The following is a 23518-nucleotide window of genomic DNA, read 5'->3' as shown; positions in this document are numbered from 1 at the left end:
TACATGAATTGTATGTGTAACTGCAATGCTACGCGCAGACATCAGCATCTCTACATTTACAACAATATTTATTATTATTAACTAGAATTAATAAAGCATGTTAATTAAATTTAAACAAAATTTAATAGCAAATGTATAAATTTAAAGAAAGGTGTGTGAACTATAATACACTTTGTGGGTTTAAGAAAATCTGTACATTTGACAACAGAAAAGTATGCCACTTCAAAATGAAAGTGTGAAAAACACAACTATCTTCAGTGTTTAATATGCCAGAAACAGGCAACACTTTGGATGAGTTGCCAGTCCTTTATAGGGCAAGACAAAGACATACAAGCCAAACAACCATCTACACACATACATCTGAGGGCAAATTAAAATCTTCAAATTACTCTAACATGCATGATTTGGGGCTGTGGAAGGAGGCTGAATTAATCTAAATACATTTCAGAATTAAAGAGTTGAGTTTTTATTAATTCTCTGTGCTTCAAAACAGAAGCCCTAGGAAAGAAGCAAGCTGGCTGTCGAAAATAATTACTGCAAAAACGATATAAAGCTTTCATGTGACTCCTCTGTCTGTGGACTGGGGAAGAAGTTCCAGCTTCGCATAACTTAATTAATCACAACTATGTCATGTGGTGAGCAATCACCAGCCTGTGATTTGTATGTTGTTTCATGTAAAGTAAATATGTGAGGCTCAGGCCATCAGTATATCCATCCTTTTTCAGAGTTTCCTACTGGAACTATTTATTTTTTAGGCAGAGTTATATTGCAGAATGGCGGCCAGCCAAGAATACGGCCACAGCAGGAAGTTTGTGTTTCCTCGTCATGCCGCTTCCCAGTGAAAGCGACTCAACGGTCCTGAAACAGCAGCCGTGTCTCTGCTGTTTCCTATCATGTTCTCTTACTCAAGCAACACAATTAACATTTCATGAAGGAGCAGTTAATGCATCTTAGAAGAGGAAAAAAGGAAGAAAAATCCAATTAGAATCTGCAGTGAGAAAATCTTGCCTTGGTGACATTTGCCATTCACGTTCCTTTCACCTCCCTTAGGAGCCCGTGCTCCATTGTTGCTGGAATCACAGCGCTGTCCACTTAAATGTCGAATGGCCGCTTCCTTTACTTTGCATGGAGATTATAATGACTCATCCTTTTCTCTGAAGAGCTAATCTTAGCATCCATTTAGCAGAGAAGTGTTCCACCATTATGACAAGTGACCCCCATTTCTTTTCATGGGGACGACTGCATCCTGCCTGAATCAGAGAATGGCTAGCAGGCACATAATTCAAATACTGTCCAGAAAAGTGCTGCGGCGGCAGATTACAAAGGAGGCCTTGAACTGCATGAAATATTAAAGCATTAAGATTAGATGAGGTGGTATACTACAAGATCCTGCCAGAGTTTTAGAGAAAAGTCTGGCTTTCTTCCCCCACAGGCAGCCAAGGATAAGGCTCTGAACACCACATCTCATAATAAACTTTTTTCAGGGGTTTTTAAATAATTGCCAATAAAAGTGAGTGAGATTCCTTTAATAGAAATTCAACTAAATATCCCTTAACTGGAGACCAGACATCTAGGCAAAACATTTTAAAGACCTTTGTGTGGTCTAAAATTATTTTCTAAATTAATTAATTATATTTCTCTCTTATTTATAAGCAGTCTGAACATAGACCTGTTTGACAAGGGTGGATTAAGTTGGGCGCAAACTCAGGACCTTTAATCTTGTAACATGAAGTTTGGTAAGTATTTAGTATTTAGAAACCACTCACTGCATGTTTTCAAGGATTTGTTTTGTCTACTCTATAAAGCTTGAAACTGAAACTTAAAGAAGCTTGAAACACTTTGAATTTAAAATGCTTTCTGCATGGGAAGTAAAACTTCTTCAAACATGGAAAACAAAGTCCAGTGGTTTGTTTATTAACTTTTTTTGAGGTACAACTCTGATTTGAGATCTCATTCTATTGAACAACTTGGCCACATGGCAACAACTAATGCCTTAATAAAATTAATAAACTACAAATAAAATCTGCCCTAAGTTTCTCACATTTGTATAATGTCATACTAATCTCTGCTATCCTTCATGGTTTTTTGTTTTTTTTAAAGGCACTAGTGCCTTATTTTGTCTGACAGTAGGGGAGAGACATGCGGACCACAAGGACCACAGGTCGGATTTGAAACCAGGTCGGCCGTGTCGAGGACTTGGGTCTCCGTACACTGGCCGTAGGCGCTAACCACTGCTCCACCTGCCCGACCATGATATCTGAGATGAGCCAAAAGGAAGAAATAACTAGCAGCTTCCTCGAAATTAAGTGGAGTAGAACAATATTAGACTTTGAAATGTAGTGGAGTGAAAGTAATAGGTACCACAACCCAAGAAATTACCCAAGTAAAGTAAAAATAATCCCCAAAAAAAGTACTGAAGTACAGTAATCAAGTAAATGTACTTTGCTACTTTCCACCAGTGCTACAGAGCCAAAAAGATCATAATATTTGAATATTAGAGACTAAGAAAAGCTCACACCAAGCTTTGGAAGAGGAAGAATGGCGTTCAGCATTCTGGATCTTAAAGCTAGAAATTATGTCTCTAGAAACTGGTCCCCATCACGTTAGCTCCTCTCACCCTCCTCAGAGCCAAACTATATCAAAGTGGAGAGGATTGTGGGTATCTATCTTTCTATCTATATATATATATCTATATATATATATATAGATATATATATATATTTATATACACTCACCGGCCACTTTATTAGGTACCCCATGCTAGTAACGGGTTGGACCCCCTTTTGCCTTCAGAACTGCCTCAATTCTTCGTGGCATAGATTCAACAAGGTTCTGGAAGCATTCCTCAGGGAGTTTGGTCCATATTGACATGATGGCATCACACAGTTGCCGCAGATTTGTCGGCTCACATCCATGATGCCAATCTCCCGTTCCACAACATCCCAAAGATGCTCTATTGGATTGAGATCTGGTGACTGTGGAGGCCATTTGAGTACAGTGAACTCATTGTCATGTTCAAGAAACCAGTCTGAGATGATTCCAGCTTTATGACATGGCGCATTATCCTGCTGAAAGTAGCCATCAGAAGTTGGGTACATTTTGGTCATAAAGGGATGGACATGGTCAGCAACAATACTCAGGTAGGCTGTGGCATTGCAACAATGCTCAATTGGTACCAAGGGGCCCAAAGAGTGACAAGAAAATATTCCCCACACCATGACACCACCACCACCAGCCTGAACCGTTGATACAAGGCAGGATGGATCCATGCTTTCATGTTGTAGACGCCAAATTCTGACCCTACCATCCGAATGTCGCAGCAGAAATCGAGACTCATCAGACCAGGCAACTTTTTTCCAATCTTCTATTGTCCAATTTCGATGAGCTTGTGCAAATTGTAGCCTCAGTTTCCTGTTCTTAGCTGAAAGGAGTGGCACCCGGTGTGGTCTTCTGCTGCTGTAGCCCATCTGCCTCAAAGTTCGACGTACTGTGCGTTCAGAGATGCTCTTCTGCCCACCTTGGTTGTAACGGGTGGTTATTTGAGTCACTGTTGCCCTTCTATCAGCTCGAACCAGTCTGGCCATTCTCCTCTGACCTCTGGCATCTACAAGTCATTTCCGCCCACAGAACTGCCGCACACTGGATGTTTTTTCTTTTTCGGACCATTCTCTGTAAACCCTAGAGATGGTTGTGCGTGAAAATCCCAGTAGATCAGCAGTTTCTGAAATACTGAGACCAGCCCTTCTGGCACCAACAATCATGCCACATTCAAAGTCACTCAAATCACCTTTCTTCCCCATACTGATGCTCGGTTTAATCTGCAGGAGATTGTCTTGACCATGTCTACATGCCTAAATGCACTGAGTTGCCGCCATGTGATTGGCTGCTTAGAAATTAAGTGTTAACGAGCAGTTGGACAGGTGTACCTAATAAAGTGGCCGGTTAGTGTATATATAGATATAGATATATATATATAGATACCCACAATCCTTTGCAAGAAAGGACGTTTTAGTACCACAAACCTAAACTGAAAAAAACGGGGGGGAAATTGCTTCACATGTTTGACTCATTCAGATTCATTTACCTTCATATGCTTTACTTTGTGTAATATAGAGCCTCCGCTGTTCGCTTCATTTGTGAGACTTGAGGTTTTTTTGTTCTTTTTGGGGGAAAGTAGTCCTGGATTTCTCTATCATTGTTCGTGTGTATTTGTGTCGCATAATGATGTTAGCATAGCTTTAATCATAGGTGCAGAATCGGTACAGGACTTAGGATAAACTCCAATAAAGGTGAGGAAACAAGGAGGTAGTAACAGGAGCTAAATGCTACAATTTAACACATTCGGATTAAGCCTTAAATAAAACTAATCTCAAAGGGGCAGGACTAGCCCCCATTGTGATGTTCTGTAACGATTCTTGACCCCTGCTTCTGGTTTTTGTCCCTCTCACTCTGCCAGTTTCCTGTCTCTATGCTTTGGTGAAGGCCACTAAGATATTAAACACCTTTAAAAAAGTATCTTCAAAATGTAAACTCGTGAGAAAATGATTCCTAATTAAAAAAAAAATTTTTTGATTTCTTTGCACATATGTTAACCACTGGTAAACTTCGTTATCACTAATGTCACCTAAATCAGTTTTGTGAAATTCCAGCACAGCTGACATAAAATGACGAACAGCCCATTGTTAAATAAACAACACACAAGCCGGGTACTTAATTGTGTGCCTAGTGCCTTAATGAATCTGGTTCCTGCTTTCTAAATGTTTCCTTGTTCACTCGTTATAAAACACCTCGCTCTTTATGTATAATTAATGTGTCTGGGACTGTACTCGCTGTTTAGTGATCTCACTGGTGTTGGCTGAAATGATGATATAGGCTGTACTGCTGCTGGAGGCACGTTTGGGTTAACTAGACCTGGCAACGCTGTCTGGTTTGTGATCTGGCAGACAATATGGTGGCGTTGCAGGTCCCTGCAGGTTAAACTAGAGTTGGTACTCAACTTACTTCTGCTCATGAACCAATTTTATGCATGTTTTGATGTCAAATTATTTAGAAATCTTTATTGCTTTTTCACATTTGGTTTGGAGTTTTGATACAACAGTAGAGGTTAAGAAATGTCAATAAAACAGACCAATTAAATATAATAATAATAATAATAATAATACATTTAGTTTATATTGCACTTTCCATCAAAAGATCTGAAAGTACATTAGGTAAGAAGGAGAAAAACACGAAAAGGCTATTTTTAGAAGAGAGAAAAACATCTAAAGGGGACCAATAGCTTTCCTAAAAAGAAATATTTTAAGTCTTTTTTTTAATACAGTGGGTTGAGGGAGGGCATTCCACAGATGTGGAGAGACAATCTCCCATTGTCCTGAGTCTGGTTCTGGGAATGTGGAGCAGGTTTGAGTGAGTGGAGCAAAGGGAGCGGGTTGTGTTCTGTGGGTTGATAAGTTATTTGAGGTGGGGGGGCATGTCCATGGATGCATTGATGTGTGAGGAGGGAAACCTTTTACTCAATCCTGGTGGAGATGGGAAGCCAGTGTAATGAATGGAGAATGGGGGTAATGTGCTCATGTTTCCGCACTCTCATCAGAATCCTAGCTGCAGAGTTTTGAATGTACGCTTTCTAGGGATCCCAATGAGAAGTGTGTTACAATAGTCCAGTCTGGAGGAGACAAAGGCATGAATCAGCTTTTTGACATCTGGGAAGGAGAGAATGGGACAGAGTTTGGAAAAGTTATGGAGGTGGTAGAAAGAGGTCTTACATAGGTGATTTATTTGGGCTTCAAAAGTGAGTTGGGAGTCCATTCTTACACCAAGATTACTAACTGTTAAAGAGGGCGGGATGTTAGTTCCAGAAAAAGTGATGCTGGTTATGGATCATTATGTGGTTTGATGAGGAGTTCCAACCCGGATTGCTTCAGTTTTGGAGTTATTGAGATGAAGAAAGTTTTGCTCCATCCATACCTTTATCTCCTCCAGACAGGTGCTAAGTTTTGATGGGGATGACTGTGAGGGTGGGGTGACAGCTGTGATATTTACATAGAGCTGTATGTCATCAGCATAGCAGTGGAATTAAATATTGTAGCGGCTGTACAGCTTTGTAGGATAAGCACATTTTATGGAGTCACAGAGAGGGTGCAAGGAATGTTTAAGTCTACTTTTAGGGTGTTATCCACTAAAATAATAGATTATAATTTAAAATGAAAAGAAAAAAGGATGAAAAAAGTAAGTGTGTAATTTTTTAAAGGATTGGAAGTTAAATACATCTTTGTAAATAGATGTTAAACTCACCGCACATCTCCTAAATCTACTAAAATAAAATCCATGGAAATAGCTCAAATAGGTTTATTGGTTCTAGATATTTGTTTTATCAGTGAAAAGATTTAAAAGAAATTTAATAGAAAATGGAAGTTAAAAAAAGAAACACATAGATGGAAATGGTAAAATGAGCATAAGCAGCTGGAATCCAAAGAGATAAATAAAGCAAAACAACCAAAATGATAAGATGCAGAATTTACAGGGATTTAAAAGGCAGAGCAAAACTCAGATCGAGGGTAATCAAGCATGAAGCAGCTGCAGAAAATTTACAGCCATAATTTGGATTCCCACAGCCCTGGCATCTGGATGAAGAGGGAGCTACAACAGATAGTTGTTTGCCAGAAATGTTCCACACTCAGTGGGCTTTCCGTCATTCCTCCTCTTCCTCTGCTCGCTCTGCCTCTAAAGTGCTTCTCCATCCTGTTCAGAGAACAAATGAAACCTACGTCATACGACAGCCAGCGTATCTCTCCTGTACCTGAGCAGCGAACCTTGAACATTTGTTGTGAGGGATCATTTTGGAGACAGTGGAAAATTGAATGAATCGGAGAACTCATAAGACAAACAAAATCCATTTTGCTTCTTTTTCTAAGTGCAGGTTTATTTTGGATTTCTATTATCCAACATACTAAATCTTCGCATCTATCTAACCGGCAAATACCCACAAGGGATCCTTTCCCATTTTCCAGTGGTCCTATATATGGATGGGTTGGCTAGGGATTATGGATATAGACTATTTCAGGGCCCAAGGAGAGCTGTTTCCATGGGCCCCAGATTTAGCAGCTGCATTCTAGCAGGGAGAGAGAGAACAAGGCAAGGGGAGCCAGAGACCTCAGAGGCAATTCATTTTTCACCTTGATTTCCCACAGGGTCTCTCCAGAACCCCATGAGATATAAAAAACCATTTAGTGACCATGTATTTATGAATTTAATTGGCTAATGAACTCTGTCTGTTGATGACATGTACGTTCACGAAAACCGACTTCATTCATATTCAAGAAATGAGACTATTACCAGGACCCCTGGAGGGGTTTCTACGTCAGGTGGGATGTGTGGCTCTCTAGTGAGCAACACTTTTCCCAGGTGTAAATTCCAAAAATGCATTATTAAAGAGGTTTTATACTGAACCCCCTTCAGATTCCCAGAAGCAGACCTTTATTATAAACCAAACACTTCTTTGCCAGTCTCATCTGATCTCGTTATGTGTAGTTACAATACTTTCAAAGGCTAAACATTAAAAAAAGTAAGGAAATCCATTACACTTAAAGTGTTTTGCATTTAAAATGTATAAATTGGGCCTATAAAGAGTCACTTTACTGAGGGAACTAGTTTAGTTCACTTAAAATAGTTAGTTCACTTATTTGTCTTAAAACCTTTTCAGTTCTGCCCTCTTAGGATTGAATGGATTAATTTCCGTTTTGGTTTAAACTGTACGCTTTTATCATCATAACGCTGCATTCAGGTATAGATACAACTCATTTAGACATACACTGATGTAGCGAATCGTCCTGTCCTCGGCTGCCAAAGCAGCACCAGCTTCAGTCATTACAGACTCAGAGCCTTAAAGAGTCCTTAAACTGATAAGGCTCTGGCTCACTGGGCTCCACCGAGACTCACCCTCCCAGGACCTGTCTGTGGCATCACTACCATCATTTCTATGCTACCTGTCAATGCTTCAATAAGGCTAAGCTAAGTTAGCTGCCATTCTACCTCGTCCTGATGACATCCCCGCTGAACTCTTGGGACCAAACCATTCACCATTTGGTATTAATCTGATTTTTTCCAGGAGCAGGGCTGTAACTCACCTTGATGTTTGTTTCTTTGTTTTTAAAGTCTCATTTTTATACTATGTCCAAATGCAGAACATGGACTGAAACAGTGTTGCCTCCATGTTTTACAGTTTGAAAATTGAAGTTATTATCAATTCATGTGTTGTCAACAGGGGGGCCAGTACCAATCCTGCAGTTGGTCTCTTTGGTGCCCCGTGATGGAGTAGTGATATGTCCAGGGCCCTGAGCCCCCTGCAACTCTGCACTGAAGGAGTAAATAAAGGGCAATAAATCAACAAAAACAGAAAGTATGTTTCCTCTATCTTTCTCTTGGCATTTATTTGTGTTATTGTCACCACAGATCTGTCTCTGCTGTTACAGAGAAGGAGATCAGATGAAAACATGATGCTTCTAAGGGTTCATTTTGGATTATTAATTAAAGGGGTAATAGAATGATTCTATATTGTATTTAGTGCTGGTCCTTAAGGTCCCTGAATAGGGTGCTTAACATTGGTTGGGCTAAAAATGGCATATTTGCTTTTTTATGAGCCCTAATGCAAGCCTGGTTAAAAGGCCTAGAATGAAACAACAGGTTATCTTCCTTTTATGGTATGGTCATGAATATTTAGATGAGCTGTGTTTTTGTGAGCAAAAACACATCATAGCAACAAGCACTCACTCACTGAAACATCAAAATTATATGCTAGCATTGCTATCAACAGCTCAGTGTCAAACAAATACTTACAGCTTGCGGATGTGATGGCCTTACGGTCGGAGCAGTCCCTCGTTTCAATATAAGAGTTTAGCAAATCCTGCTTTGAACTGTCCAAGATGTTGAAAGCTGTCTTCAGTAAAATGCTTAGAAAAAAATGAACAGCTGAGCATCAAACTTTGCAGGGATCTTCTGATAGACAAAAATAATCTATGCCTGTCGAGTCTTAGAAGCCTTGGGAACATTGCATTTACACCCGTGTTTCCGGCTCATTTTCAATAGAGAAACTGCCTGCTCTGTAATTCTTGTAGAAGTAAACCCAACCGTAGTCTAAACAGCTAAACGGTGTCTTACATCTTCGGACCTCTATTCATGTTCTTGTGCCTGTGATCCAGTGGGCTGGTCTGTAGGTCAATTTTGCAGTTTGACAGGCCAGAACACAATAAGGTACCATCACCGAGTTTACGTCAATTCAGTGCTTCGTTTGGATTCGCCTGTCTTATGGTGGAAGTTTGGAATTGTCATGTTTGGTTTAAGGTTTCTAACCCACATGCAGAACACACGGACTCAAGGGAAAAAGTTCAAAGGTTTATTGAATCAACACAGAGAATAAAGGACTGATCCAAGGGGTTATTTGATCCAGGACTGGTCACGACTGGGTTCACTGCAGAGGAGGACAGAGTGGTTAGCTGAAGTCCAGGTAATTTGCAGAGTTAGGGAGTGCAGGTCTGTACCTGATCTGGAGTTGAGCAGAGCGGCAAAGAGGGGGAACCAGGAGGGTCCAGAGGCTGTCGGCAGGCTGAGAGCTTGCCGGAGGCAGAGCTTGGTTTGAGAGTTTGCAGGTAACAGGTTTGAGTTTCCCTTTCAGATTCTTCTGAGAGCGGGCAGGCAGGTCTTTGACAGGTTTGATTCTCCAGGGTTCTTCAGAGATCTGACTGACAGATTTCCAGCAGAGAAACTCTTCCAGGTTTCAGGCAGGTTCAACCTGGGAAGCAGAGAGGACAAAACAGATTAGGTTCGGGTTCAGGCTTTCAGGGAGTCAGAGATTCAGACAGACAGGTTGGCTCAGGCTTGCTAACCATAACTGGCAAAACACTCTGGCGTCGGAGTGATGTCCTCTGCCTCCTTATATACTGGTCTCCTGATGAGCAAACGAGCCGCAGGTGGTGAAGTCAGCTCCAGGAGACCTAGAACGCCCTCTGGTGGAGAAAAATGGACAGACCTCCAGATCCCAACAGGAATTGTGAGATTTGCATAGAAAGGAGGGTTGATGGGGTTTGAACTTCTCTATACGTCCATTTCACCCACTAAACTATCATTATTCATCTATGATAGTGTAAACTATGTTTTGCATTCTTCTTTTTTTTATAGAAAAAGAAAATCCTTTTATTGTCCCACAGTGGGGAAAGTTTGGAAGAGCCCAGATATCCTTAGAATGGTGGAATACAAAAACCCGATCAGATCGAGGCCCCGTCTTTAGCAGATTTTATATTAAAACATTTCCCTCTGAAGATACTAATGGATATAACCATTCTAGACTTTCATATTCATCTGTTTTAAAGTTTGCTGTGGTTTTCTTAACAGAAGAACATCAGTACAAAGAATTTTGAATGAGGGTAAAACACTGATGGACCTTGTACAGCTAAATTACTTCATTCCCTTTGTTGTAGAAAAAGGCAGCTGAACTGAAGATGTTTTTTTTTTTCCTGTGCTTTGGAAATACTCCTGGTGAACTCATCAGTTCATCAAGCTGGATTGATGCAGCTGGCAGGTTCCAATCTTGCAAAAGTGAACTTGGTTCACTTTATCAATTTATATAGCTCCTGGTGAGAATGTACCAAATTAATGTACACAGCTTGACTTTTGTTGACGATTGAAAATAGAAGCACTTTGATGCAAGCAACTTTCAGCCAGACCTCAAGGAAATTTTATTTTAACCAACCGAGTTTCAAAACGAAAAACTGTGCAGTTTTTCCGGACAGTTGGTCACATTTGTAGAGCTAGAGGTGCTGATCAGGTCACAGTTTATCGAGACCAAAGAACTCCATCATCAGCAAAAAGCAGTGATTTAATCCAAAGGTCAAGAATCTGGAGGTTTTCCAGTTCTCATGTGCACTAGGGGTGTAAATAATAATCGTTTTGTATCGATGCATCGATCCAAAAGCCGACGATCCGAAGCATCGACACGTCCGCAAGATAATCGATTCATGTTTTTTTTTCCTCCGGTCTATTTTTATCCATTTGCTCCTGGGCGTAATTCTCCCTCCCGTGCTGCGGTGCCGCTAAACCTATTTCGCCCTCCTATCTGGCTTCCTGGTTATACTCTTACAGCAGTTTGTTGCAGCAAGCTTCACACAGACATTTTTAAATTATGCTCAGTATTGAAGCGTGGTCTGAGCTACACACTGTGGGTCTAGATACGGCCGAGGCGGCGAGGAAGTGGGGGCGAGTTTAGTCCGACGACGAAGGGACATGAGGGCAAAAAGAGGGGAGATTCAGCTGGAAAAAGGGTCCCAGCGTTCTCGCGCACCTCGCTCTTCTAGCGGGTCAAACTTCACGAGTTGTTTTCCGCAATTTCGGTCATAAAAACAAAACAAGCCGGCCTCCTGTCTGCTGCACTGTTTGCGGTCAGCTACAATTTGAGAGAGGAGCAGCGGAGCGTCTCTCAAGGGGGCGGTGACGTCGACACTCTGAAGCCTTCTTCTTCTTCTTTTTTTTAATGGCGGTTGGCAAACAACTTACAGGTGCATTACCGCCACCTTCCAGAATGGAGTATGGACCAGACAAACTATTATATTCTCCCTAAAATACCCGTTCTTCTTAGAAAATTAAAAATACTTCCAAAAACTACATCCCCAGATGACCTTTGAAACAATTCCCTTATATCTAGTTTATTTTTATTCCTGTCTAACTCTCTACGCAACATTTCTCTTTCCTGAGTATATTTATTACATTCTAAAAAAATATGTTGGACAGTTTCTCTGGAGCCGAGGTATTGCATTGAACTCATTACACTGATATTGTGCAGTATTTTTGCAGTATTTTTTGATGCAACTTTTCTTTTTCTGTTATTTGCTGTTGTTTCTAAAGAAAATGCATAATGATATTACAGCTTTCATTGATTTATTTCAAACTTGAAACTTTGTTTAGCCTGTAAGGTGTAAAAAAAAATAATAATAAAAAAAAAAAATAAAAATAACCGATTAATCGAATCGAATCGTGGTGTATTCTTGAGTATCGAAAATAATCGAATCGTTGGGTCAGGAAATCGATACTGAATCGAATCGCCATGGTGGATGTGATTTAAACCCCTAATGTGCACAAAGCTGTCACTTTAAAACTGCACCTTTACTCTCAGTAAACTACAGAGCAGAACTTGAGTTTTATCAGAAGCACCCTGGCGTCGGCTAAAACAAAAAGTGTCAGTCATTTGCATTTCAAATGCTGTGCAAGGTTTTGCAAGACTGACTTGCCAGTCACACCGCTGCTACGAAGCAGAAAAACAAAATCAGTCACTGTTCTTTCTGAAAGCTCCAAGTTGGAACAGAAATCCAAGAAGTTTGAGGTTCACTATAAAAAGAGGATGTTTGCCAAAAAAGTTTCTACTTAACAGCCCCCTCCCCCACTCACACCCCCAAAAAAGACTCACAATATTACGATGTTGGATACCACATTGGACTTGCTTTCAACCCTGATGGTGTCAGAGCGTCTGATGCTGGCTCATTAGTTCAGGATTTTTATTTTTTGTGCCTCTTAAAAACAGCTAACTTGTAAAGAAAGATCCAAACATTAACAAAGTCTATTGTGGATTACTAAAAAAAAAGGGGGGAGAAAAAAAAAAGCCAAACTGGAGGCACATTTCATTACCACATCTGTGATATTCATTTGAATTAATGGCCAAGTGCTGGATATTCACTTCACAGCTTTCAAACTGCAGTTTCTCAGAAGAACAGCCGGTGGTTTAATTAGAAAGTCCTGGCTCTATTGTGGGGAAATGGAGGGAGAAGGCGGTGGCGGTGGGCACTGATTGAGCGCTCTGGCTCCAAACCCGTTTACTAGTCAAGAGCCCGGGGAGGAAGCTTACAGTGGAGGCGAAACAAAGAATTTAGTGGGAAGGTAAGACAGTGGAAGACCTTACGAATGTTTCAGAGTCCTAATGAGCTCACAGGTACTTTAAGTTAGTATTTAAAAAGGAATATTTATGATACAGTGCCTCCCAAATGTATTCATACCTCTGGAATTTTTCACTTCATGTGACAGAGAAACACAAAGTGCCAATGATTGAGAGAAAAGAAAATTATACACGTTTTACAATATTGGTCAAAAATCAGGAAATTGAGGCACTCAGAAAGGGATTTTTCTATATTTAAAGCCTTTATTAGGATATGGCTACATGGTTAAAAATGCCATCGGGTTTCAGCTCTTAGGCCTTCATCAGGGCAAACTTGAGATGGCTGCCAGCGACCTGCATTCAAACCTTTTTGCATGTCGAATGTTCAAAAGAACCTGGCCAAGTGTCGGCTGATGTAAACCTTATCTGATAAAACGCATGAAAAATATACATGAGAAAAGTGGATATAACATTCATAATCAAACATTGATAGCTGACAATCATGATCGCAAAACTGAAAAGCACCAAGAGCAACGCCACAAAAGTTTTTCAAGTACAATTCCTGCATGCTTTGACTATGCTTTAAAATGTGCAGTGTTTTTTTTTTTTTTTTGGGGGGGGGGGGGGGGGGGGGTTCAAACTCACAACCTCAGGATTCCAAGCCCTATTCCCTAACCAGCAGGCTGCCACTCCCATGCCATGTCCGAATAGACTGGTGGAGTTGATTGCCTTCAAAAACCAAATCAATCCAGCTGTTCTGTAAAACAAAAAGACCAGCTTAATTATACAAGTACTGTAGATCTCATAACAACAGAGTAGGACGCAGCTTTACCCTAACAAATCATAGATGTTTAAAGCTGACAGACTGCTGATAAGAGCAGCAGCGAGTCTAACGGCAGCTCTGCAGGAGCTGCAGAGATCCAGGAATGCAAAGAACTTAACAGGAAAAAGCTAAAATCCAAGCATAAATCTGGCCTCTCTTGGAAAAATTAACATGTGGAATAAAGTGTTTTTGACACCAAAATAATCGTTTTTGGAGCAATAAACGTTTTGATAAAATTGACACTGCATACACCAACAGTTGTGGTGGCGGCATGATGGTATGGAGATCTGTTCTCTGGTAAGAACATGAAAGCTTGTCAGAGTTAATTGAAGGAACTAAACAAAGGTCACATCTGATAGAAACCCCATTAGAAGCTGCTAAAGCTAAACACTACAGGCTGAGTATGGGGTTATGCAATGACATGTTTCTAAGGATTTTTCAACCTGGAGAGATGCAAACAGAATAAAGTTGCAATTAGAAATTAAATTTAGCTGATAAGTGTCATCCAGATTGAGTTTAACCATAAGCTTAATTTCTGTGTTAGAACAGCTAAGTCACAGAAAAACATCAAAATCTAAATCATTAAAAGAAAACAGCCTCAAACAGAACAGAAGCGGGGAGGTGTGGACCGCAGTGGATGCAGGAGGGGGGCGGGGCACAATCTCTGATAATCCGGAGGGAGAAACACAGGTAAGTGCCCACAATCATTTGCCAGAAGATAATTATCATAGTGAGTCACTTACCTGGTTTAAAATTTCAGGTCACCCTCTCAATCACAGACAGGATCAGCCGGTGCACCGCCAACGAGATGGGACCCTGAGCCCCCCAGAGTGTCCCTGATGCAGCAACCCCAGTGAGCAGGGAGGACTCGGATCCAGGACAGGGATACAGATCAGACAGGAGTAGTTCTGGAATCCAGGAGTCCCATGCATCTAGCAACCCGCTCAGATGCAGACAGGCAGGATTCAGCAGGAGTCCAAAGATGGTTCAGGCAACCAGATCAGACAAGGACAGACAGGACCAGTGGGTGAGAGGATACAGAAACAGGAAATCAGAAAACGCTGAAACACTCTCACCACTGTTTAGGGAATAAACGCGCCTGAAGACAAAGGCTCGAGAACAATCTCCTCACTGGAACCAGGACATGAACCTTCAAATAAAAAAAAAATGAACGAAAGAGAAGCTACAGACATCAAACAGAAAGCAAACAATAATCTGGCCTTGATAGCTGGGCTGAGCCGAATATAAAGGAGAACCAGCAAGTGGATGAGATTAGTGATAATTAGGAGCCGGGCAGAGTTAAGCAGGTGAATGACATGAATAATTAAGGTGAGCTATCAGTGCAGATCATGACATGAGGTGAAAATCCTGCTGAAACATACTAAATTTTTCAGAAAAAGAAAGATTTGACCTTGAGGACATCAAATGGAAACATATGCCCAACTTTTGGTAAAACCAAGCATCCCTTTTCTCCACTTCACATTTATGAAGTACTTTGTGGACTTTCATAACAACCAATTCTGTTAACATATATTTAAGATCGTGCTTAAAAAAGTATTAAAAGTTTAAGGGGTCACAATACTTTGAATGAAACTCGATCAATTGTCAGAGTTTTCCCTTCATAGAGACTTTCGATGTATCTTATGGTGCAGCAGGCCTCCCTTCCTGCACATTGTCACACTCTGCTTGCAGCTTTCCAAACTAGCTGCATATTTTTTCTTTTTTCTGTGTGGCACGGTTGCCCTGTGGATAACAAGACCGGCAACTGGCACCAAAGCCTTCACCTTCCTGAATGGACCTGCAGTGGTATCGAGTAAATGCCATAATGCTGCCATGATGTCTTCTTATGGAGGGAGTGGGCCACCGCTGCCTCCCTCCCGGTGGTTTTGCTGTGTAATGAAATATGTCTCCCTTGATGTATGGCTGCAGGAGAAGCCCAAATCGAAAATTGAATCACACTAACTTAATTTGTGGTTGGGGCAATCAAATTACTTGTTTTGGCTGCTGTGCTGACGATGAATTCATCTTTGTGACAAAGCTGTCACGGCGGCGTAAAGGGGACAGAGGAGACGGAGTGAATATGTGTGTGTACAACGCATTGTATTGGGTGATGGTGAAAAGAGGCTAGCAGAGGAATTAGCCGCGAGTGTTGTTGTGTACAGCATTGGGCCGGTGTCGAAAAATTTGCTGTCGGTTTGGAGCGTGAAGTTCTCTGAAGTTTAATAGTTTTTTTTGAAACAATAGGTTCTTTTCCTCCAAAGCAGCCAGTGGACAGCCATGGATGTAAGCTGCTTAAACAGGCTTGGGTGACCCTGTGGACCAGTTTGAAGAGAAAGTGTCAGGAAGTGTGTCCATCCTCAGTGTGTGCTCATTTCTACAGCAGCTGAACAGCTTGACATCACTGCCTGGAGACACAAAGCTTCATATGGTTGAGTGAGACGGAGCTCAGTGGCTCGTTAAAGGATCCTTCATGCAAAATGAGCCCTTCCTCTTTTTTCTTGCACTGTTTAACATAGATGCATAGCAAAGGGGATTGATGAAGTAATGACACCGGCCAATGGTTTTCAGTCATGTTCATTTTAAAAACTAAAGTTATTAATTAATTTAAATTAAAATTAGGTTCCATCGTTGAGGGTTTGCGGTCAATTGTTATTACAAAGAATAAATTTGTAATTGGAAATTTTAGGGGGGAAAAAAAGCAATACAGAAGAAATTCTTAATCAAAAAGGTTTTTAAGTGATTTTGCGGTTTTCTTAGATTTTTATTTTAGAGTTATTTTATTTTTCACGTTTTTTTTTTCTTCATTTTTTATTTTTATTGACATCTATGTCTTCATACTTTTTTTTTCAAATTTCTTTTTTCTGATTAATTTTAAGAATTTAAATCTTTTTAAATTGTATTTTACAAATAACATTCTCTACAATAGAAAACTCACTTTTGAACAGTTAAAATGTTGCTGCTAATGTCCATGCAGAAAAATAAAATTGCATCTTTGCTTTTCATTCCAGAGGAAAGTCCGCCCCAGAAATAAAGAAAGACTGCAAAATGCATTTTGAAAAAGAGTTATTAAAAAATATAAATATTTGAGAATGTATCTGTAAAAATAGTTGAAGAGCTAACATTTTAGAAAATAAACCAAAAATAAAAAATAAAATAAAAAATCTAAGAAAGCAGTAAAGTTACTCTCAAAAACTTTTTAATAAAGTAATTATTATCCGAGTTTGTTGTCACACCGCCAGCAGCAGAGGCAGCAGAAGCAGCCATTTACATGCAAAGTCAATGGTTAACGTGCATCAAGGCGCAGAAAAAGGTCCTGCAGTGCGTTTTGAGCAGCTGAGGCAGCATGTCATGAGCTTCTGAGCATCTGATGAGCTTCAGAAAGCAGCAGCTTCTGGAGTTGGAAAAATTGAACTTTTAATGCTCGACACGCCACATCAACCAATCAGGGAAGCTGATCTGGGAGCTGGCAGGGGGACAGACACAGCACTGCTGATGCAGATCACTGTGATCACACCTCTAAAACAGTTTATTAATGCCTAAATTAACTTAAAATGTCGAAACCTGCCAGGAAATTATGTTCGATTTTGTTATCCTTGTGTCTGCAGTTTGGATTATGAACCTGAAAAATGCTAACATCTAAATCCAGCCGCCACGAACGGAAGACCGTGAAGAGGCGACCAGGCCAGAGGCTGCTGTTGAATAGGATCCCTAATAACAGCGCACCACCAGTTTACGGGGGTCTGAGCGGCTCTGACAGCGAAATAATATTTGATGGCAGGATTGTAATCTTGATGAGCTGACTGCACAGATGAGGTTTTCAGGTGGACTTTCTCAATTAAAAACATATTAAAACTACTTTTTACCCACCGATCACTTCAAATATAGCTGCCATTGTTACAGACAATGAAAGGATAGGGTAGCTCCTCCCAATGCGCATCAGACCGACCTTTCGACTGCTTTGGTTGTGGCTGGTGTCTCGGAAGCACCCTCGGAAGCACTAAGTTGCTAACCAGTTAGCAACTTAGTGCTAGTAGGTTCCCAATGGGATATTCCATTGGGACTAAGTAGCACTAAATTGGTGACTTAGAAACAACACTGTCAAGGAACACTATGGACAGTGGAAACATGCAAGAGGAGGAGAGTTTGGAGGTCGTGGATGAGTCTCCTCCGTCATATATTTTTTTATTTAGAGGAAAGTGGGATGAAGATGTTGTGGAAGAGGTAGCCAGGGCGGCAGAAGCTTGGTTTGGTGTAGAAGGCTTAGAGCCGTACATGTTTGAGCCCTTGCCTCGCAACGCTGCCAGTTCTTTTAGCTCTACGACTGCCAAAGACACAGACGTCCATCCCCGTGAACACTGGGACAGAACTCAATGGTAAAGTAAATTATTCTTATTATATATATACCTTTGCGTATATAAGCTGTGGCATATGAATCAATGTGCTCTGACCAAAAAAATGTGATTGACAGATGACCGTTGATATATAATTGGCCAAATTTAGATGTACAAGCTGACATATAGCTAAATGGCCTGCTTAGGATAATGAGAAGAAAAACAGATTTTAAGACAGGATTTTTTTAAACAGAAATTTTCTAACTTTTGGGACAATAAGATCTGATAAAGAGTACATTTATATACACGTTTAAGCCAGAATGATTTGAAATTTATATGACTTCCTTACAACTTTTAATTTTACTTTTTGTTTTAAAATCTTTACATGGTCTTACCTCTCCCACCTATTTTTAGGTGCCTTTAATTCATAAAAAAAATGAAGGTCTGTTGCTCAATAAAAGTGGTTTATTCTGAGGTCTAAACTTATTTATTGAGTTAAAAGAGCCTCTGCTGTGGCAGATTCTGGGCTCTGGAGCATTAAACCTTTTAACATTAAATCTGCAAAGATTCTAGATCTTATCTGGATCTGCATCTTTTATCACTTTGAAGACTCCTTTATATAAATTGATTACCTAAAAACTGTTGTTTCCTAAGAGTTATCTTTAATCTTTTTATTCATTATGTATTTTATCCTTCTGGCTGTTTTGTTAGTTTTATCAGCTGTTTTTGGTTCTTTTTTTGTGCTTTATCTTTTTATTCTTGTTGTTTTTTTGTTTTTTTAAAAGAAAACTGGGATATTTTGCCTATAAAACATCTCACATTAATCGTCTCTCTGATGTACTCATTCCATATCCTATCGATCATCTTCTCTTCCAAAGAGAACCTGAACCTCTTCATCTTTGCTACCTTCATCCTCTCCCTCAGCGCTACTTTCTCTTGACCATAACATTGCAGCTCTTACCAATTATTGTACACCTTTCTTTTTATTTTTTTTTGGGCATACTCCTTTACAACAGAACATGCCTGACACTGTTCTTCAACCATTATAACCTGCTTGGACAAGTTTTCTCACCTTTATGCTCTGGACTGTTTATCCTAATTAGCTCACAGCTCCTCATGCCCCATTCTGTTTGTCACTGCCACTCTCCAACACTCAGTAGGAGTATTAGAGAGTGTGCTCACCAACCCTCAAATATTTAGATTCAAAGGGAACATTAATGTTGTAACTCAAGGTTAATTTCTGTGAGTTGTTGAAGATGATGGCTTTAAGCTGAGCATTAAGAAAATTTGGGGCCCTAGGCAAAGACAGGCATGGGGCCCTTTGAAATGGGAAGACAAGGCATAAAACACACCCATTATACAGATACAGAAAGTTTGATAGAATATACATGCATTACTCGTTCTACCTTTTGCCACTCTCTTCTTGTCCCTTTTCCTTGTCTCCTCTATGTTTTCTTTTTCTTTTTTTATTGGAATGTGATCAGCTGACTTTTAATGATATCTCACAAAGAATGAGAGATTCTTTACAATCACTGAGATGATTCTAACTTAGCTGATTGCTCCTTCCTGTGTTTCCAAAATGGCGAAAGCAAAAGTATATAACCCAGTCCTTCTTTTCACTGTAGACAAGTCATGATCTGCTTATCTGTTGTCCATTTTTCATTAGTATGAAATAATAGCTGCATGTATCATGATAGCAGACTAAATAGAGGAAAGCAGAAGGCGGGGTTACCAATCTAATGCTCTGGAGAGCCGAGTTTGGTGCTTTTATATGTTTTCACCAAAGTCTCCAGAAACAGGAAAAAGTCACTATATTTGGCACTAAGCGCTTTTCTGAAATAAAAGTGCTAGAGGAGTCTGAAAGGTAAACTAAATATAGCAAAAAAAGTGCTAAGTTTGCAACACTGGTCTTTGCGCCATTTTTTTTTCAAATGATTTGCTGCTGTCTCTTTGGACCTTTCTGGACATATGTCGCAAATTTATTAGCTGTGTTAGCCATACATGTAAAAGGACTATTATTGGCCCCCCAGGAACTTGGGGCCTTAGGAAATTGATTAGTTTTGTCTAATGCTAAATCCGCCCCCAGCTTTAGCCATGAAGGAGCTCCTCTTACAATCTATCTTGCACCAGACCTTGTAAACTTTGGAGTGAAAATTAAGATGTGTAACAGTCTTCTGAAGGATGCTCATAGTTGTTTATTTTGTTCTTCATTTTACCAAATTTAATTTTTTTTTTTTTTATCATCTCCAGAGATTCTAAAGGAGGTCCTAGAACTGAGTTTTATCAGCTTGTTGATGTGATGACCAAACAAACAGAGCAGCCAAATTTCAGCCGGTAACAGGGAAGGTTCAAGAGTTTTATTGAGATATCTAAAGGATATACTGTATATGCTGGTGAAGATTCTCAGCCATCCAGGTCATAGTCATTCCGTAAAAGTAAAAAAAAAAAATCCACTGGACACTTTGAATTGAGATGGACCTTTTTAAACTTTTACGGAATGAAGGATAGGTGGCAGGCAACCTCCACGAAAAGAAATATAAACCTCTGATGAAAGGGAACAAGGGTCGTGCTTGGTAATATAGAGAATGGTGTCTGACTGTAGGCAGAAGTCAGTAAATTTGTCAACTCCGGGTAGTGGGAGCGAGACCCAAGTGTTTGACGTGGTGGAGGATACTTCACAACACCTCCACCGCATTTAGAACTGTAACCCCTTCAATGTGGTTATAGTCATGAAACTAAGAAAGGCAGATAATGGCTAAACTATGGGTTGGACAAAATGGGAAGAGAACAGGGCTTGGATGTGTTGGATCTGCTCTTTGGACAAAATTGTGAAAGCAGGAGTGAAAAACAGGATCTGTGAGGCAGGCAAGAATTGTAGAAAAGGCACAGAAACAGTTTGGGCCGCAGGGGCAGATACAGACTCAATGATCCAGGGGAGGTCCAAGAGGTCAGCGGCAGAAACATGGTCCCTGTCCAGAAATCAGAAAGCAAGTGATGTTCCAGCGAGGGCAAGGCGAGAAAGAGAAATCCTGACAGGATTAGGCCCGAACCGAGGTTGCATCAGGCAATGCAAGCCTTGCAGACAGGCAGGATGGACAGCCATTCACATTGGGCTTTTTGGTAATCTTGTGACAGTAACTAGTTTCGGGGCTGGTTAAATAGGCAGGGAAGCAGTCGGTAAGCATGAGTGCTGATAAGAAGGGGCAGAGCCGCAGAAGTGGGAAGAATGAGACATAATGATACAAAGTTCAAGACTAAATGTGAACAAAGCATCCTACTTTGCCAGAATCATTAGAGTTGAGTCTGATGCTGTTACTCCAGCAGATGATGACACAAGAAATCACTCTCTCCAGAACAGACTTTGCAGATATGTAGCAAATTGCTTCAAACACTGAAGGATCTTACAAAGTAGAGTCTACTCCTTCCCTTCTCACAGATAACTTCACAGTTGTTTCTCCAGTCTAGTTTTATGTCCAGGTGAACTCAAAGGTATTTGTACCCCTCCACCACCTCCACTTTTTATCCCATGATGTTAATACAATTCGAAATGTCCTTTATATCTAAATTTATCTTCCTTGTTTTGTTCACATTCCGGATCAGATAACTGTTTCCAAACCCTGCCAGAAACCCAATCTAAAATTTAAAATCTAATCCTGAAAATGTTTACATATAAATATAGCCAGGGACGTTATTTTTGCTAAAGCTCTGCATGCACCCTAAAACAGACCTGGCCTTCCTGATGAGTTCCCTGTTCCTCAGAGATCCCCAGCCCGTGCGTTTTAGTTATCTTCTTGCTGCCACACACCCTAATAAGAAACATATCCAAAACATGCAGGGCAGGAAATCCTGGGTACCATTACCCTGGAAGCAGTAGTCTAGTTGTAAAAAAAAAGAAGGGGAATGGTGGATTTTTTTCTTTTTTTTGGAAGCATACATAGCCCAATTAATATAGTCTATTAACCCAAAGCAATATGCATGGTATGGTTGTTACATGTCAGGTATGCCGCTCGTTGACCTTGACCAAGGCACCTGCTGTCAGTCCCTGGACTGGCATGGCTATCACTGCCCATAAATAGTTAGGGACAAATGCAGAGGACAAATTTTCCACTGGGATGGGGCTTCAAAGTTATGGTGGGCCACTTCTTTGATTTAATTTTTTTTGCTCAGGCTACTCATAAGACCACAGCCCGCAAAATGTTGAAAGGGAAATATTGCCATTACTGTTAATATATAGTAGAAATCAGAAATAAAATGTCACAGGGGACGGTATGGGGGGCTGGTCATTTAAGAAGGGGGATGATTTTTAGGTTTTTTTTTAAGAAGGGGGATGCCATCCCCCCTCAGCTCAAATACTGCCTGGAAGATGGCTGATGCCACCACATAGCCACAAAAGGGTCTTAAGGTGCATTCCCTACTCTAAAAAATCTCATAACACCCAAAGACTCATTAGATATAGACAATTTCCATGTCATGTCCCATTATATTGGTGTGGTGGGTCTGTCCCTGCAGAAATCTAACACCAGTGTCATGATCGACCCTGAGAGCTCACCTTAATTACTCATGCCTTTCACCTGCTTAACTTTGTCCAGCTCCTAATCATCACTCATCTCACCCACCCACCGGTTTCCCTTATATTGAGTTTAGTTCTAGCTATAAGGGCCAGATCATTGTTTGATGCTTGTTCTCTTTCTGTTTGTTAGTTCCAAGGTTCTTGTCCCTGTTCCAGTGAGGAGTTTATTCTTAAGCCAGTGTCCTCAGGTGAGTCATTTTCCCTAACCAGTTGGTGAGAGTGTTTAAGCATTTCCCTAGTGATTCTGTTTTCTTGATTCTGTTCCCTTTTCCCCACTGGCCCTGTTTGTCCATGCCTGATCTGCCCGCCTGAACCTCAGTTGGACTCCTGATGGATTCTGCCATTCTGTGCGTTTCTATCTGATCTGGATGCTCAATGCACGGGACTCTGAATCTGTCCTCCAAGGTGCGTTTTTTCTGTCTGAGCTGGATGCTCAACGCACAGGACTCTGAACTTACCTTCACGCTCTGTTGGATTCCTGAAACCCGGATCTGAGTGGACCGATCTGTTAAACTAGAGGGTCCGTTTTTGGGCGGTGCCCCGCCTCCCTCCTGCAGCCGCCACGAGCCGCAGATCATCAGCAGCTTCACTTCTGTTTTGTCTGTTTATGTTTTTGTTTCAATAAACGTTTTTAACTTTTCTACTGGCTGTCTCACCTTAAATACTGGGTCTGTCTGTCCCGTTTTATGACAACCAGTACATTGTTTGACCCCACGTTGGTGCTGGTAGGATTCCACTGCCAGACCTTTGTCTGTACAATGAGTCATTCCCACCTGTGGTGTACCCTCTATTTTATACCTTTTGTAGATGGCAACATGGGGAGTTGATGGAGAAGTGTGCAGAGTAGATGGTGATCAGGAACAGCGCTAGAACATTTTCCC

Source organism: Cyprinodon tularosa, unplaced genomic scaffold, assembly GCF_016077235.1.
Source record: "Cyprinodon tularosa strain WSP-4 unplaced genomic scaffold, ASM1607723v1 ctg273, whole genome shotgun sequence".
Lineage (NCBI taxonomy): Eukaryota > Metazoa > Chordata > Actinopteri > Cyprinodontiformes > Cyprinodontidae > Cyprinodon > Cyprinodon tularosa.
Note: the sequence above shows the minus strand (reverse complement) of the source record.